A 19412-nucleotide genomic window follows, 5' to 3' on the forward strand; every position below is an offset into this window, starting at 1 on the left:
TCTTTCTTTATCCTAGTGCCTGATTTAGCCTCTTTCAGCTTATAAAATCAGTGGAGGATACTTCTATGCTGCAATGGGCCAATTGGGACAACTGAAAAGACTGAGCATTGCTCCTGTTCTACAGAATAAGGGCATCACACACAAACACAGGGCTGATTATATCCTCCTTGTATGTGTGTGTCTTGTGTTTAACGTCTAATATAAAGTCTAGTGAGGACCGTCAGGTTAGGGTGAACTAGGTGGAAATATCTAGACAGTGCTATTTCCCTTGGTAAAGTCTTCCACCTTCTAGTGATCTGCAGCTTGGACTTGTGAGTATCCTTGTGCTAGTAATCCTGGGTTATATCTTTCCATGAGTTTGTCAGGTCACTTTCTGAACACATGCAAAATTTGGCATCTACCACACCGACCTCCTGTGACAATGAAGATCACAGTTTAACTGTTCACAGCATACTGAAATTCCTCCTCTTTTTGTGTTTGAGACACCTTAGAAGGTTAGATTTGATGTCCTTTACTTCTGGTATAATAATACTCCGTGAATAATAATTTTCCATCTGCCTCCTCTTTCCTTTTATGTTTACTTCATGTCCATCACATCTGTCCCTCAGTTATGTCTTTTCCAGGCTTAAGTGTTCTTGTCCATTTTAGTCATTTTTCATACAGAAGCTGGTTCTCTCATCATCCTTCCTCTTTCCAGCCTTTTAAATGCTATGATAAACTTCTCAAGACTGAAGAGAGAGAACTGTATGCAATATTGAAGTTGTGGTCACAATAGTTTAAATAATGATATAGTGAAGTTTGCTGCTGCTATCTTCTTCTTAGTGCTTCCTGCCATTCATCTTATTTGCTTGACCAGTACAGAGCATTGAGCTAACATTACAAATATAATGGCTAGATCTTTTTTCCAAACACATCAAATTGCATTTATAAACTTCAAATGTATCTGCCATTTTATTGCTCAGTAGCTTGGCTTTGTAGAATCCCTTGGCAACAGTCTGCTGTTGTTTTGGTCTTCCTTAAACTGAATGGCTTCGCATCCTCAGCAAATTCAAGCTAATTTCTAGACCTTTTATGTATATGCTGTGAATCACAGGCCCTAGCAATTTTCCCATTTTGCCACAGTCTTACTTGTGAACTCCCCTTGTTTCTTATTTCTCTTTGTTTCTTGGTCTATGGAAGGACGTATGAAAGGCCTGTGCATATAAGGATGGTGTTAGGAAAGTCAAAGCTCATCTGGAGTTCATGCTTACAAGGGACATCAAGGGCAACAAGAAGAGTTCCTACTGCTGCATTCATAGTTAAAATGGTAAAAGGCTAAATAAGAAAAGTGTGAAGTTTCCATTTTTTAAATATTCACTTTTAATTTTCACTTTCAATTTTCACTTTCTGTTGGATTTCGTTGTTCAAGCAACGTTTTTGAATATAGTTACATCATAGGCACTCTTATGCTGGCTTATTGATAGCAAAATTTTGAACTAGATCTTCTGATAGTAAAGAGCAGCTTTTCTCCTCTGGGACCCCTGGCTGTCTCTCCATTAAACAATCATTCATTACATCAAAAAACTTAACCTTGGCATCATATTGTGTCTGTGACATCTTAATTTACATCCTAATTTACAGTTGAAGTATCCTATCATAATAGCCTTTTTGATCATGCTGTTTGTCACAATGAGGTATTATAACCAACTTGAACAGGTGGCTGATGTCAACAGGCAGTGCTGCCATTTCTCTGTGTAGGTACAGAATTACCGTCTGTACAGAATCCATACTATCTGTTGATGTGCTGTGATGATTATTCATAAAATTTAACTCTCCAAATGCTGTCACATGTTGCACCACTAGTTCCCCTCCAAGAAATGCTGTATCTTTCCTGCAGACTTTGCCCTCTGGTATTACATAGTCTAGAGAACAAGTCCTGTGAGGAGTGGCTGAGGGAGCTGGGGTTGTTTAGTCTGGAGAAGAGGAGGCTGAGGGGAGATCTTATCGCTGTCTCCGACTACCTGAAAGGAGGTTGTAGTGAGGTGGGTGTTGGTCTCTTTTCCCAAGTAACAAGTGATAGGATGAGAGGAAATGGCCTCAAGTTGCACCGGGGGAGGTTTAGATTGGATATTAGGAAAAATTTCTTCACTGAAAGGGTTGCCAAGCATTGGAACAGGCTGCCCAGGGAAGTGGTGGAGTCACCATCCCTGGAGGTATTTAAAAGACGTGTAGGTGTGACGCTTAGGGACATGGCTTAGTGGTAGACTTGGCAGTGTTAGGTTTATGGTTGGACTCGATGATCTTAAAGGTCTTTTCTGACATAAATGATTCTATAATTCTAACTGATTATCATTCTTCCACCTAGTTTACAAGATGACAAATCCTTGTTTAAAGCCACATGCTCCTGTTCTCCTATTTTTTTTAGGCTTCTAGACTTTGTAAAGCAGTACCAGTCCTTAGTCCAATTGCCACTTTTCTGGGTTATGTTTGAAAAGGAACTAAGTTGATCACCCTGCCCTTATTATTAGCTGGTTTAAGTTTTTTCAGCTTCTAATATATTCTCTCTTTGAGGATACAGCATCTCTATGCTTTCAGCTGAAAGGACATATCATCCAGAAACCTACAATCCTCTACAGCTTTTAGCATTTTTTTTAGTCTTTATTTTAAAAACTCCCCTGTAATCTTTCTAATTTTAAATACCATTTGTCATTTCCATTTTGTTTTTAAAGAAGTCATTATTGCTTCCAAAATCCCAGTTATTCAGTGGATAAGAGCAGAATGACAATATTCCTTACCAAAGGTGCACCCATATGCTAACGTGGTTCCCAATTAGAAAATAAACAGCGGCTAACAGAAACACAGCTGCAGAGGAGTAGCCATGTAGTCTCTGCTTTCCCTCATTCAAAGAATCATATGCTGCCAAAAGGAGGCTGAGGAGAACAAACATTCAAAATGGTGGAGAGACCAATAAAAAAAATAGCAAATAGGCAATATTTACCTGTAAACTTCATACAATCTCCTTGTAGCTTTTATATAGTCAAAACCTTCAAGAAGACTTTTCTCCTTAGATAGCTCATGTTTTTTTTGGCAGGGCAAGAGTGTTTCATCTGAAGTGCTGGGAGAAATGTGAACTATACTATTACAGCTTTATGGTTCTCTTGCCTTACGGAAACCCAACCAAAAAAAGAAATATGTCTAAATCACCCCTGAACTTCAATAAAGGTTTGCTTCTATTTTGCTTCTTACAATGTGCAAGAAATGCTTTTGTCTAGACTGGTTTTTTCTATCCTAGATATCCACCTTTGAACAGAATATTTCAGATCTGCATGAATTCCTACATTCTCTTCATAATTTGTACAGACTTTACTCATGGTATTAGGTAGAAAATGCAAAAGCATCAGAGAGAAGATCTTATTAGGAGCTAAACTTTAATCCTTTGTAAACAGTTAACTGCAGAGCTGTGTGTGTTATTTTGACAGATACATGCACTATGCCTCAAAGCTACCGTTACTTGAAAAATAGCAACATAAATCCATCTATCTGCATACTTCCCATATTATTTACAGCTTAATACAATACCCAAATGCGTTCTGTGAAGTAGGTCCATGCTGTAGCTAAGGTTTATTATTACAGACATACCACACAGACATCTCCTAGCTATCTTTCAGCTAGGGAAGCTTCAGCAGAAAATATGTGTGCAGGGGTTCAAGGAAACAGAGAATCTGAGGATGAATTTTGGCAGTAAGATGGCACTGATGTAGCTAGACTGCTAGACAGACTCTGCAGTTAAAGGTAGACTGGATAGGTCATATCTTAGTGTCGGTGCAGGTAAACACTAAGAAATGAAAAAAAATTAGGAGAAAGCAAGCTTAACTAGTGTGATGCCTCTCAATCTTTTGTTTGTTTGTTTGTTTTTCCCCATTAGAGATGCATTGATTTCCAGAAACACCTAAGGACTGGCTTGCAGTCCGCTAATGATGTCTGCCAACAAGCAATGACAGGAATTACTTATATGGATAAGCAACAGCTTATGGACCAGTCGCTAAATAACAGTGCGCTAATGGCTTACTCACTGAATCAGGAATTAGTCCAAGGTCTGGAGCTTCACCTTTAGCCAATGCTTTCCGTTCTTCATGTTTATAACTCCTTCAAAGATGTTAAAGGCAGCTTTTTCAGCTCTTTTATTTCCTCTTACTTTTTCCTCTTGCAATGAAAGGACTGATCCTTTCTGTGTCCTTAAAGTGACTCATTGCATCAGAAACTTCCTCAGTAATGCCACAAGATGCCAAAAAGAAATCATTCTCAAAGGCAAACACAACATATCACTAAATGGAGGAAAGGAGAGGCTGTGACAGGACATCATCTGATTGTGCGCACATACAGGATGTGCGCACGTACACCATATCAATGAGTGTTAAGGGGAGAAAGAGGGCCTTCCTCAGCTATCGTGTACCAGCCATTCCAATGATCCGGTGTTTGGACCATTCCTTTAAACATTTAGTATATTAACAGCTCAGTCCTTTGGTTGGTTTTGTGTGGGCAAACCCTAGTTATGTTGCAGCTAAAAAAGTTGCATCCTATGAAGAGAGCGGAGGGCACGCTAGAACAAAGCTGGAAGTACTGGGAAGCTCAAAGGAAATAATAAAATAGAATATTTCTTATTTTATATTCACTTGGGGCCAAATGGAATGATATTTTACACAGATAAATTCTTTGTTGAGTCAATGCCTTAATAAAACTAAACCATCTGATGCTTGTATTTCTTCCCAAGCTTGGTATATACCATACTGTCACTTGAAATGTTAACATCAAGGACTTTAAAGGTGGATTGATGGCAAAGGCAGGGACCTCTGTAAAGATTAGTGACCCTTCCTCCAAACCCTCCCTTTCCCAAAAAGACCTAGAGCACTGATAAGAGCAGAATTCTGCTTTGTGCAAGAAAATTTTGTGAATCAGATCTAAAGCAAGTCCTATACTGTTTGGAAGTAGCTATATAGCCAGTGCTATGTGGCCAGCCCCAAGACTAAAATCCATGGGTGGGAAAGTGTGCTGGTCAACAGCAAAATTCCTCAAAGGTCAGCTGAAATGCTATTATGTGAAGTGGACTTGTGACAGAAGCTAGCTGCTCTGATTTTTGCAAGATTTTTTCCAAATATGAATATTTATCCCTAAAGGTTCTATTCTAAGCCCGTAAGGTCTCTTAGGTCATAAGCCATGGCTTTCCTTTTGGCAGGAGGGAGGAGAAAGGAGAAAAGGAATGCCTGAAATACATTATAGGAACTTTTAAAAATGTCTTTATGAGCTAACATTAATAATTATTATTTTGAGTGTTGGGAGTAAACACTCGTTTAAATGCCACTAATCCCACCATTGCAGGTCGTAATTCTGATCTGACTTACACCATTCAACTCTCATTTAGAATGAAGTTACTTTTATTTACAGAAGAGCATGAATGCAACTACCCCTTTATTCTTTAAAAAATCCTCCCTATGGGGACCGTTTCTTTTCTGATACTTCCATAATAAAGCAAATTGGTATGTCCATTTGCGTACGTATCATGGGTGATCTGTTTATCAAGAAATGAAAGAACATTTCCTTACAATTTCTGTTTTCCGTGTGATTGATATTAATTAGGTTTTCTGCAAAGCACAGCTTATCTTGAACTGAACCCAAAGCAGATGAATATGTTGCTGTGCAGTAAGATTTTCTTTTCTTGAAATGAAGAATGGGATGAAGATGCTTATCTGAGATCAAACAGGCTTCAGGTAGAGTTTACATCAGCAGCACTTTGAAATTCATTGTTGGAGTATAGTTGGTATCAATAAGGAATGAGAATGGTACCCTGTATTGTGACTGCATCTATTAACTTATTTCCAGCAACTAATAAGGGAGAGCTGCTGCATACCTCCAGTCGCAGTCTTTTCTTCCCGAGATGAAAGAGGCAAGTATAGTTCATAATGAAAATTAATGGAATCCCTGAGAACAGCTAAAAAAAACACTGTTAAAAATAAAAGCTTGTGAATTTCCTCTGAGGTCTAACGTTAGTACACAGAGTTGAACAAAAGTTTGCAGTGCAAAGGCTGATCGCTTTCTCCACTACCCGCTATGCCTTCTGTCTGTATGTCACCGTGAAGTGCTATATGGGGATGCCCTGACCAGCTGGAGCTCAGGAGGTAACCCCAATTGCACCAGCTCAGGTACCGAAAGCAGTGCAGCCATGCCTGTGCATCCCGCTGCCAAGATACCGTGACCTGTTTCTCAAAGTGGAGCACCACACTAACAGTCTTCCAGTACTCGATAGAACTTGTTTATACCAAATAATATAGTAGAGACTTATTCTGATCCTTACGTTTTAGGAAGGCTCTAGGTACGGATGCTAAATCTCTCTTTTCCATGGTACTAGCCAAAATCTTCTGCTGGTGTATTGTGAAATAGATCCAGTGACTTAATTTAATTCTCTCTTTACACCACACTGATGCAGGCTCTTTTTTCCCTTCAGCTTCCCTGTAATCCCCTGCTTAGCGGTTCTGCAGCTCCCTTCACCCCTCGCTGAGCTCTCTCTGCTGCTCACGCAACCCGTCCAGCTATCACCCTCTCCTCCCTGTGCTACAGTGCAAGCCTTGATATTCTCAAATCACCTCTCTGCTAGAGCTTCACCACTCATACCATTGGCAAAATAGTTTACACTACTCTGTTTTGTACAAGTGCAGCTTATCCCAGTAGCGACACGTTTAAATCCCAGGACAGCTAAACCCTTCAATTCTGTGGTCATGTATGACATGTAACTAGAGAGATGTATTACCCAGCAAGCGTTTCTCCTGCTCCAGGATTCAGAGAGGAAAGCTTTTGCCAGCTTCCAGCATCATTACTTTTCTTCTTCATCATCTTTTTTCCCCTGGTCTTTTTAGTGGCATCCATTTGTTCCCTGTACCAGTATTTTCACCATCGCTCTGCCAGTTATGGTAGTTACTAGCTTCTTAATAAAAGAGAATAGCTGCAAATTAGGGCTGCCATCTGTCTTTTATTATAAGAGAATGAGGCTTTTCCTATCCCTTGTTTTTCTTGTACTAAAGAAATGCTGAAATAAAGAAACAATATGGTTTGGGTGTTTTTGTCACAGAGTCCCAGAAAGGGCCACCCCACTTTACAGCTGAAAGAAATGATTTCGTCTCCATGCTAAATCAGTCTTCAACTTCTCCTAAGCAGAGACAGCCAATTGTGCCTAATTGTGTGTGGTAGTTCAACGATATGGACTACTGTTCATTGGGGATTGAGCTGCTCATTTTAGTTAGGACCACAAATTGAACTCACACCAAGGTCCCAAAGAATAAAGCATGGTGTTTTATACATTAAGTCATTCCTCCTTTCTTACTTGGCCCGTGAAATGAATCAGGGAAAGATTATTTTCTGGGTAAATTGGTAGTAAAACCCTGATGCAGACAGTTCCACGATTTGATTGCAGCCTGACTTCCACTTATTGAATATCACATCAAGCAGTGGTTCAAGGGTTTCATATGACAGCTTTAAAATCTGCAAAGTTTTCAGAGGTACTTACTACATTGTGATCAGGTCACAGATCTAAATGTCAGTATTGTATGCCTGATTTGCACATTTCAAAACGATTTAGTAATTTTTTCATTTTATCTGCATGCATGAAGTGATTTGGAATACAGAAACAATTTGGAATCATATTTAGTTTGTAACAGTTCAATTAACTTAAGTGCTGAAACATGCTTCTTTCTTAGTAACTAGTTTAATTGGTTACTATTACAAGAACAGGTTTTGAAAAAATGCCTAAAAGGCCAGGGGCAAACTAAAGCCCACTCTAGAGAATCCATGCTCCTGCATAGGCATGTGTGAAAAAGAAATAGCAAACAGTCTTTGGGGTCACAGTGTAGTGTATGATTGCCAGTGGGAAATGGACACGTAGCCTGAGCAAGAAATGGACTGCGCAGCAACTGCTTTTCTCTGACATAGTTACTAGTATAACCTCCAGTTCCCTTTGGCTAATTTTATTGCTGTTCAATAAGCAAGAATGGTAGAGTGCAACAAGGTTAGAAAATCTTAATGGTTCATTATATAATACATATATTTAAACCTCGATCTGAGCGGTAAGTACAAAGATAAGGTAAAATAATATAGGAGTGTGATTTATACAATGTTAACATGTGCCAATGGTAGGAAGTGTTTGTCTCATTAATTTAAGGAAACATCTGCTTTTCTTTTGAAAGACCGACTTTTATTTTGCTAGAGCCAGAAATCTATTTTTTTAAAGGATTTGCACTTTGAAGCTTTTTTGCTTAGGTTTAAAAATAAAAAGGACATGTCTCTTCAGAGATAGTAAATCATAGCGTACATTAATTCTGTTCTGTCACAGATGAATAAGGAAAAAATTTGCATGGATTTTTGCACCTCTATATGACTCCAAAGGAGTGCCTGGGATTTCGGTGAGATTTTTAAATTTTATTTAGCTTTCTCTCACAAATCTGTATCATAGCCCAGTGCAATGAAAAAACTAAAGCCTATGCTGGATTTTGGGCTGAAGAGCGGACTTGGGACTGCATTTATGTATTTCAAACTCTTTCAGCCACAAGATTTTTTGCTGCAGTAATCCAGCTGCAGTTTGCTTAGAGCACTGACTCTGTGCCTACATTGCTGAATGCTGAAGGTACAAGGAAGAAGTGATGTCATTCCTCTCTGAGATACTGGGAAGGAAATTTGAGGAGAATAATGCCTTCACTGGGTCTGTTTATTGAAACTAAACCTCCTTTGCTTCTTTAAGAATGGGTAAGCTATTGAGTGCAATATATTCAGCACATAGAGGACTCATACATATGTTTATGAAACAAATGAGCATGTGTTCTTCACTTCAGGTAATGACAAACACACCTACAGCTAGGGGCTGAGGCATGGTATACCACAAGAGCAGGTCTCAGTACATCTCACTTCATCCATCCAAATTTTAGGTCTCTAAATCAGCCTCTGTGTTTCCTACATAGTTAATGAAGAGAAATCAGCAACTCAAGTGGCAACCATTCCCCCCTAACCACTGCACAAGCTGCGTGGACTATCCGGGCTGGGGAATGGCACAAGAAGTCCACTGACGGGGGCAAGTCTAGATACCCAACTAGACTAATTCTTGTACAGCTAAGGCCAGGTGAAATACAGCCAGTGAACAGGCTATACACTCTGAAATTGTATGGCCATTCATTTCTTCAAATGAGAAAGTACATTTTGATAAAAAAGGAACCAATATTGTTAACATAATCTAAAGTTCTGTATACCCTATGCTTTCAGACAGTATGTTAACAGATGACAATGATGTAATGTTGCAAAGATGCAATATATAATAATAAATGATGCTGGGTAAACTCAGATTTCTAGAAAACAAGCTTGGAAAATCAGGATTACATTGTATATATCCTTAATTCACTGCCAAGCCCAATAAATTTGATATATGGGAATTACAGTTGCTTAATTCAAGAAATTGAATTAAGCAACTTCATTGTGAATAGGTATTAGCTGTAGGTTGCATTTTGATGAAGTTAACTGAAATAGCAGTAACATAATTTTAAATATTGCTTTAAAGACTATTTCACTTTTCATTCATTAAAGAAAAATGTTTCACTGAGATAATAGCTGATTTTCAATTTGCCTCCTCCAGATTGCAGGTTTTACCACACCAAGCACTCAAAAACAACGGAGGAAAAAAGCTGGTTTTTTAAATGAACGATTCCATTATTTTGCTGGGAGGAGGCAGATTCAAGAAATCAGTTGACGGCCTGCCTTTAGGCATCCATTTTGACCACGAGACTGAGAGAAGCGGGGCTTGTGGTAACTGGGGCTGCGGGGCTCAGGAGGAGCAGAGCCCTACGGGTCCATCAGCGATGGTGGGGGCTTCTCTTGGGGAGACCTTTGCGTAACTGTCAACACAGATAAACCCAAATGCACAAGCTCACAGTGGAAATTTTTACCCATTGGTGGTATCAGTTCGGTTCCTGGCTTAAGGCACAAAATGAATCCAGGAGTCTGATCCAGGAGCAGTGACCTAAGTTGGACCACATTGTGAAACCTGCCTGTTCTTCAGGAGAAATAACTCCACCTGCTCCATCAGGGGCTGTGTTACAAAACGGGTCAAAAGAGGAGCATTAGATGAGAGTGGTGAAGTGCCTGTAGGCAGATCTAGGCCAGTACCAGGGTGAACAAGAAGCTCTTACGACACCAAGGATGGAGATGGTTGTCATAGAGGAAACAGCAGAACCAAGGAGAAAGGGAGGGAGAAACGAGCAGAAGGAGCACTGCAGGGTTTTTCAGCCTGTGGTCCAGGAACCCCTCAGGTTACTTTCAACGGATCTATGAAGGACAATTAGCAAAAGTAAGTATACATGTACTGGGTTAAGTTTAATGACAGAGGTGTCCATACCTCCACTGGAAAATGCTTAGGCACTGAAAGTTGGCAAAAGGTGGAAAAGCTAGTTTTAGTGAATTGTGTTTCCAGCGGCCTGTTTTCCCCATAAATGAACCCAAGTTTCAATGGTGCTCCTTGGCCTAATATTTGGCCTTTGTTTGCTTATGTAAATCAGGATGTTTAGTGCAAATTAGCATTATTGAAAAACAATTGCCATCCAAATTAACATTCTGCCTTTCATTTTACACCAAACCTGCTGGGCTTTTTTAGATAAACCCTGAATCAACTTAGCTGTAGTGTTTATGACTAAATGGATTCATTTTTTTGGCAAAGTAGCCCTGTTTCTCCCTTAGCATAAAGCCAGTAGCAATTCATATCTATCAGACCATCCTCGAGGGTCAGCTGGGGTTCTTCCCGTGAAAGATATTATGCAGCTCCTTCCAGAATTTGTTCTCCCTATTCAAGCTGGGAATATTTTCAGTGTGCAGATATATACACACACATGCACACATATGCATGTGTTAATATATACATATGCATATATATATATATACCGCTAGTATTTACCACTAGACACCAGTAGTTTTATTTTTAATTACTTTGTTAATTGCCTCCATTTGTATATCTGCATTTTATCTACATACTGTTGGAAAGGAGCACCACATAATAAGGAGAAGCACGAAGACAGGGAAAGTGAAACAACTGGCATGACTGTAAAATTATGCCAAAAAATTAATCCACAAGAGGTTTTTAATTTCAGATATCCAGCCGAATGGGCTGGCTGGAGGCTCTGCTCTGCCCCGTTATAGGATTGCTACGAAGTTCAACAAGGAGGCAGGAAAAGCCCTTTGCTACATATGCCCTAGGAAAATAGGTAAAATATATATATATATATATATATATATATATATATATATATATAAAAATTATGTCTTTTCAAAGTAATACGATGAAAATGATGATATTGTAACTCTTAAGACTTCTGATGAACATTTTATCCTCAAAGAGCACTTAATTCACAAAGGAACATCTCTCTAGCAAAGTAACCCAAAGCCTGGAGAAACAATACGAACATTTGCAAAGACTTTGTAGTATCACGAGAGAGGTCTAAATATGAAGACTGTAAAGCATGAACATCTTTGGAACAAACTTGTCTTTGGGATCTCAGATAAAGCACTTTCCCAGAGCCTGGTTTTCCAGTGATTTCATCAAGGAGGTGATTTCATCAAAAGCTAAAGGAAAGCTAGTGCAATGCTGAAGTGATAAAAACACAAGGAAGAGATTGTAAAGCCATTGAAGGGTGCAGCAGGGGTATCTTCAAATCTTTAAATACTTTTTCCTTTAATAACAGACATTCAGTAGAACTGAGCAATTATTTCCCTTTACAGATCTGAATAGAAAGATTTCTTAAATGGGAGTAGATATATCTTATTAAATAAATAGGATAGTGCCACATGTTGTAAATACAAAGCCAGATATAATCAAAAGAAATTACATTTGCTACTTACCCCTGAAGAGACATGGTAGTAACACTCAAAAACAGAGTGGAATTTTTGAATGCTGAGCCTGTATGCAACACAGGACAAAACTCAGACTTTAGAGTAACTGTTGGTGTGGGTGTCCTGGGCACTCCAGCAGAAGCCAACATGCTCCCATAATTTTCTGCAAAGCTGTAGCGATTTGAGGTGATCTGGGAAGGCTGTGCTGAGAAGCCACCTGGTGTTATTGCATCTAACATTACCTATTTCAGTTTAGAGGTGTTATTGGAAAGTACCAAAGTGTGCTGTAATAAACAAACAAACAAACAAATAAATGCATTCTTAAATATAGGAGCTGGAATAAATCCTTACAGTGTCATCACTGTGAACTGAATGTGTCAAAGGAGACTGTTTTGTGGTTTATGACCAGGGATTGGAAATAACATTTAAAATACTGCAGCCAGCTATGAATTTAATCATAGAACGAACATATGGAAATAGGGGGAAAAAAAAAAATCAAACCCCTGTTCAATTGCCCGATATGGCCCTGTATAAATGGAGGAAGAGGTTTGTAGGACTTTATTAGCTAAAAGTATCTATTACCAGTTCACATATCTTGGGTTGGCTGATACACCATCCCAGATTTAAGGAAATGACAATTTCCAAGTTGAAGTGGTCCCTGATTGTACCTGCACGGTGCCAAGCCTGGGACTCTTTGGAACCCCAGGCTGGTTTCCACTCCTGGGAAGGAGCCAAGGTGGTGTGGAAGCACTTTGGACCCTACAGTCTTGGCGACACAGGGTACCTGCAGAGCAATTTCAGCTGATGCTAGTTCAGTGTGAGCAAAAAACAGGAACTGCTGCTTTCCATCTTTTAGCCGTTCATGGGCTTATTGGGTTAAATTCAGAGGGTCTGAGTCTGACCCTTACCAACAGCTTATAGAGCACACAAAACTGTTTCTAAATAACAGCTTAAGGAACAATTATTTCTTTTCTAGGCAGCCCTGAATTCAGTTAGTATGACTACAAAAATATAGAAAAACAGGTTTGAGTTGAATGATTAGAAATGCTCAAATTACCACAAGTTAAGCAGGTTCTGCATATCTCCTGACCAGTTTACAAACAACACCATGAATGCTGGTGAGCTGTGATGACCACAGAAGCAGAAGGCATTCCCTTTGACTCCATCCGTGATGGTGACCCAGGCAGGAAGGCTCTTTGCAATAATGTCAGCCAGGTTGCAAGTGGAATCAGAGCTTCTTGCTGGCCTGCGGGAAGTAATTCTTCCTCAACATAAGGATGTAGGTATAGCCTACAGCCTTGTTTTGAGACAAAACTATTACTGGAGTTTATGTTTTATTGTAACAGATGAGTTTCTCAGTGACAAATCCCAGATGAGGAGTCTACGTCCACATTCATGTTTTATATATTGGGGTATTGATATGTATATATGCATATAATCACACATATAAACACGTTTATCTGGTATATGTGCAGGTGTGTGCATATGTTGGCTGAAGAACAGGCATGCCAGCAGGTTACTGAAGATTAAAAATGCCTTAAAAAGTTAAATGTTAAACAAGTCTTACAGCCCTGGTAAAGGAACCAAAGATCTGTACGACTTTCACTTTGACCAGAGGAATAGTTGCTTTGGCATTACCTGAACCTGTGTGAGCAAAACAGAACAATGAAAATATTGCATAATGTTTCTCTCTGCACACAAGAAATATATGGTTCCAAGGGCCAGATACTGCCCTTGGCAGTATAAAGTAATAAAGGCAGACATAACCAGGAGAAAGAGAAAACATTTCCTATTCATCCAAGAAGGGCCACTCTAACGGAACCTGACAATCCACTTTCCCATATTCAGAGGTACTTGAATTGACAATATTAGTTCTATAGCAAAGGACATAAACTCTGGAGCTGTTCATACCCCTGCTTTACTATGTTCTCATAATCACCAAAAGCTATGACTGATTCTTCTAGAGATTCACCACTAACCAGCATAATAACAGATGTATTTCCATGCTCTTTATTACTCTGGATTTTGCACAGATCTTCAGATCATTGCCCTGTGCAGTTAAACCTAATTTCCTTTTTCCCTATCTTTAGCATTTTGGAGTGCTGAAAATCTTCATTTCATGTCTTGTAGAACTGTCCCATGCACATTGTGGCATAGAAGAAAACAACCCTAAATCTAAATAAGAATAATGAAATCCCATAATTAACATTTCTATTAGAGAGTGAGAATAGCATCTGTGCTTTAGGTGCAATAAACACAAATAAGTCAGAATAATCTCCAGTCTCGTATTAAGATGCGAATCATCTATTTATTACTTTGAGTATAAACGTTCCATTGCTATTTGCACAATGATTAAGAGTAGTTCCCAGAAAATAAATCTGTTTCATAATAGTGCAAAGAATGAGAAGGATAGAGAATAAATGGGAGTTTAAGGGGATGCTAAAGTTCTCCCATGAGCTTGGATGAGATTTATGTGCAATGTGCATAAAAAATGTATATGACAGCACAGGATTTGCTTTGTTGTTGGTTCCTATTCCATTTGTCTAGCCTAACTGTATTCTTTGCCTCCCAGACATATAGTGAGTCTGGCATTGTTGAGCAAGTGAGGGAATAAACTGCCAGTCAGCAGCTATTCGTAGCAGCTTAACCTCATCCGATCTCATCAGACCCAACATTGTAGAGCAAGACCAGTGCCATGAGATTCAGAGTAAGAGCGTAAATAGCTACCTGCAAAGCTGCTTCTGCTAGGAAGAGGCATCCTAGGAGGATCACTACGGAGCAGTCTTATTATTGCTATGCCTTTTCCATTGTTAAATGAATACATAGGTTCTTCAATTATGTATCAGCTTTCATACAACGTCAACAGCTTAGTAACAGCACAAGCAAGAGCTGGTGGGATTGTGATATATGCCTGATAAGCCCCTCCGTGCAGCTTCAGAGCTATGAGGCTTCATGCTTGATGCTTCATGTCCATTCCCTGTCCACTCTCATTAAGTTTTCCACAAAAATCTCGCTACAGTTGCCCAGCTGTAAATATGCAAAGGTCCGAATCTGAAACTACTGACACCTTATTAGTTAGATGGACAACGTCTGGGTGGCTAGGAAGTAAAACCAGTACTCTTAGCCATCAAAGTGGAGGATTCCACTGGGGTTTTTCCCCCCTCATTTCCTGAGGGGATGAGATTCAGGCACCCGTGTTGTTTCCACCATGCTCCCATTGCCCACATGCTCCTCCTGCCTGTGTTGTTTCCTCCTGGCTCCCATTGCCCAGTAACTTCTGACCACGTCGGTCCATTTCAGCAAAATTTGGTAGCGGGGCAGAAGCCTTCAGCGCACTGAGATCTAGCACACTGCATTTTATTTCATGAAACCAGGGGGAGACGTGGAGGTAGAGACACTCTCCATTATCGCTGCTGCGGCGGGAAAGGCTGCAGAGCTGCCTTGGCAAGATTATTACAAATCAAAGAATCCACATGGGAGAGTGCTGCAGTAAATCAGCCCGCGCATGGTCTACTGCTCAAGGAACTATTTGTGAAAGAAAAATTATATTTGTTAGCTGCAGAATTATGCCAGCTGTTGACTCGGTGTACGACAGCCTTTACACAGCTGGTGTCCCCCCATGGTGCTATGGCCACCCTCCCACCGGAGTGCCGGTACGCTCCGCCGGACCCTTGGCGCCCCACAAAGTGTCTCATGGTTGCTTTGTGCTCACTGAAAGGGCACATAGCACTCCGTCGTAGTTTGCATAACTGTCACGTATTGGAGGGCAAAGCGGTGGCTGAGGCCATGACATTGCTAGCGGGCAAAGCTGAAGGCTGTGGGAAATGTCAGGAGAAATATTGGCCACATTGGTCGTAGCGCAGTGCCATTTGCTGGTCTTATCCCCAACAAGCTTCTCTAGCTCATTGTAAGTACGCAACTGCATTAGAGATTGCTGATGAACTGGTCATAGGAGGCAGTTTACTCGTTGCCGTGTATATGGAGTAGAAATTCATACCACATAAGCAAAGTCCACCTCATTTACAGGAAAACCAGAAGTTTTACAGGGTACCTAATCTACTACAGTCGTGCTGATATATAAACAATACCATAACATTTTGTCCTTCTCGAGACAACAATGGACAAGATGAGCAGTTTGACTGAAAGATGCCAAGGAGTTCCTGAATGCTGAGACACCCAACAGTAGCGCAGGGGGTGTCCAAAGCATGGTTGTCAAACCACACAAGTCCTCGCCTGTTCAAATGTGGCTCCTGTCTCCAAACCGTCCTACCTGACCAGATCAGGACAGTGCTTTTGTGGGGCTGCTGGGCAATCCAGGTCACTGCGAAAGGAAAGAAGATGGCATGGGCTGCTGCAGCCAGCTTTGCCATGTTGTTGTGGGACAGAGATGCATGTCCAGGCCTTCCCGTCCTCTCCAGAGCAAGAGAAGGCCCATCACCTACCAAACCCCATGACACATCTCTAGCAACTCAAACTTCTGCAGCTTGGTTGATGAGCTTGACCAACAGGGCCTTAGTGGCACACAAGCAACGTCAAAGTAGCGCACAGATCCTGCCCTGACAGTCAAATACCTCCTGCTGAGACCAGGCAGGACTAGACATCACTGCTCTGCCATCGGTGCTGCCAGCAACCCCGGGACAGCCCTGGCCAACCATTTCTTGCTTTCCAGAGAGCAGGAGCCAAGAACAACTAGATCTTTTTCCCCCTAGGATTCAGCAAAGCTGTGGCTCTAGGTTTTAGAACGGTACTTCTGAATGCCCTTCTTCCTTTGACCACACAACGAAGCACAATAAATTGCAAAAGTGGGATTCCCTGCTCACCCTTCCCAGGTCAGACAGGTATGAGCTTATGCAGGTATGCTCACCCCACACTGCAGGTGAACTCCTCACCTTGCAGTGAGGAACTGCATCCCAGCTTCCCACCAGGAGTTTGGACAGGCGTCCGCAAAGCATCCCATTCACGTAGCTGTCATGCGGTGGGAGCCAAGTCCCTCCCAGAGCTTGCCAGCAGGCTGTCACAGGGCAATTCGGTGAAGCCGTGGCTGGAGGTTCCGAAAGAAGCTGTTTTCACCCAAAATGTCAGCATTGCAGAAGGAGCAATGGCAGCACTGCAGCAATGCAGTGAAGTTTTGTACCCTCTGGCAAACAGGATACGTAAATAAATGGGTTTCTATCTAAATTCCATTGTGTGCAGATTTGTACCAAAGAATTGTTGTAATGTGCATCATTATGTCTCATTATGAGATTGCAAGTAACCTTTTGTGGAGCAGACACAATCCACGTAACATGCTGTGTGACCAGTTTACAAAACCAGGCTCCTTCAGAAGGGCGAGTAATTAATCATTATTCAGCAACAGCACTCACCACTCCACTACTTGCTGGCAGGAGTGTATAACCGAGGGCATGCCTAGCTACGACAATACATTATTCACGCAATAGAAAACTACAGTTAGCTGTGGTATTGTTCCAATAAATGGTTAAAAAAAGGAAGCACTCTGTTAGTTTTCAAGTGTGTGGCTGATTATTTTTTTTATAAATTTATTGCCAACACATTGCATGAATAAACACAGGCCCGAGTTGCAAATGCAGTAGGAAAGAATTAGTACAAGGCACCAATGTACGTTTTTCGTAATGCCAAAGTCAATAATCCGAGGACAACGAGAAGATCTCTCGAATGCCTTGCCTTGAAGGTATAGCGCAGTAACTTTATGGCCATAGTAATTTTATTACTTTATCAAGGACTAATTTAATAGAGAATGGAATGCACATTGTCAAAAATAAATTGTAGCAAATATTTTATTCGATTAAGAGTCCTAATAGTAATTTACATATTGTGCTCTTTAGGACATGGTTTTCTTCATACTTAGCTTTGGCTTTCATTTACACTACATCTGGCTGACAATATACCATGACGCAAATAAGGCACATGAGATTATTTACATTTGATCACTGTCCACTAATTACACAAGCTGGGATTAATGCAAAAGGCTGACGAGGGTTGGAGTTTAGTCACTGATTTTTGGAGAGGCTGGAATTGTACCTGTTTTCTGTTCAGCTGCCTTTGTCACAGAGCAGCTCAGTTCCCCTCTGCTAGCAAATACCGTAAGAAAATAGTCAATATGCATATGCAAACCCTTCTATCATCTTGTACTTCACTGTGCATGCATTCCAAAAAGGTACATTTCATCTCAGATCTCACCGTTCACCACACCTGTATATAACTTTTATAAAAGTGTATGAATTTTTCAACTGATGCCATTAGTGATTTTATTTTTAATTGTTTTCCTTTATATGTGAGTCTTTTTTCCCCATTAATTCCATTCAAATTTGGAAGAGCTTATTTCATCAGGTCCAGTCATGTCATTAAGGTTATAGATTTTTTTTATAAAAGAGAATCAGAAATGCCTTTGTAAAACTATGATTTCAGAAGCATGTTGAAAGGAAGCTGCAATAATTCAAAGGAACCTCAAAAGCTAAAGATGTTTTGAGGAGTATGTTTCCAGCTGCAGAATAAATATTTGTAACTTCACCAAAATCTGTCACTGAAAAAAACCAACCTTTCATTTTGCTTTGAGTTCATAGACTCCTAAGATTTTGAGTTGAGGTTGTTCAACGAAAAAAGCATCAGTAAAGGAATGAACACCGATCAAGTGCCACATTTACGATTTATATATGTATTCGATCCAGCTGCAGTTTCCATAATTGCATTGTACAAACACCGGCCATTCAGCAGAGCACATCGTGGAGCAAAAGAAGAGTTGGCTTGCTTTTTTTTTCTGCAGAGCAGAGTAAGGCGAGCACAGCGATGGGAAGCACAAAGGATATATTCACTTCCTCTCGTGGAGGATTTCATTTTCTTCTTTGCTGAGAAGACTAGACTCCTTTGCCCTGAAGTATTAACAAATACACCAGCTCCCAATGAAGACAGGCTGCCCTATGTCTATCAATAGAATCTATATAGAATCTTTTCCCTTAGGGATTAATTCAACTTTTGATTCAATCTTTCTGAGCTTTAAATTATGATGTTACAAACCTCCAAGGAACTACTGTACTATTTGTGACCTTCTTTATTACTTTCTGCTGTTTGATAAAGAAGAGAAAATTGATTTATAGTTTAGTTTGCTTGTGAACATGGAATATCAATGGTGACCGTGTGATTCGTGGAAAAGCAGGGGAAGTTGGCATTGGTTAAAGTTTAATATAGCAGTTTATTAATTAATGGTGAAGGACAATAGAATAACTGCACATTAATCTTGAATTGAGATTCTGGAATGGTAACATGAAATAATACCAATGAACCAAGGCATCTTGCAGGAGTTGGATTTAAAGTTTTCAAAACATTTGCCGCACGGAAGAATTTTGTCCATCGCTTCCACTTCTCTTCCCTAAACCTCCCCCTCTTCCCCTTATGACCTGATGGGTGTTTTTGTGTTTTCTGTAAGCTTTAAAGGTTAAAGGTGGTAGGCAAGGCCAAAGTTTTCCAAATGGAGCCTAAAATTAGGCGTTGGTGTCTGTATTTGGATTCTT

Source organism: Aquila chrysaetos, chromosome 1 (assembly GCF_900496995.4).
Source record: "Aquila chrysaetos chrysaetos chromosome 1, bAquChr1.4, whole genome shotgun sequence".
In the NCBI taxonomy this organism is placed as follows: Eukaryota; Metazoa; Chordata; class Aves; order Accipitriformes; family Accipitridae; genus Aquila; species Aquila chrysaetos.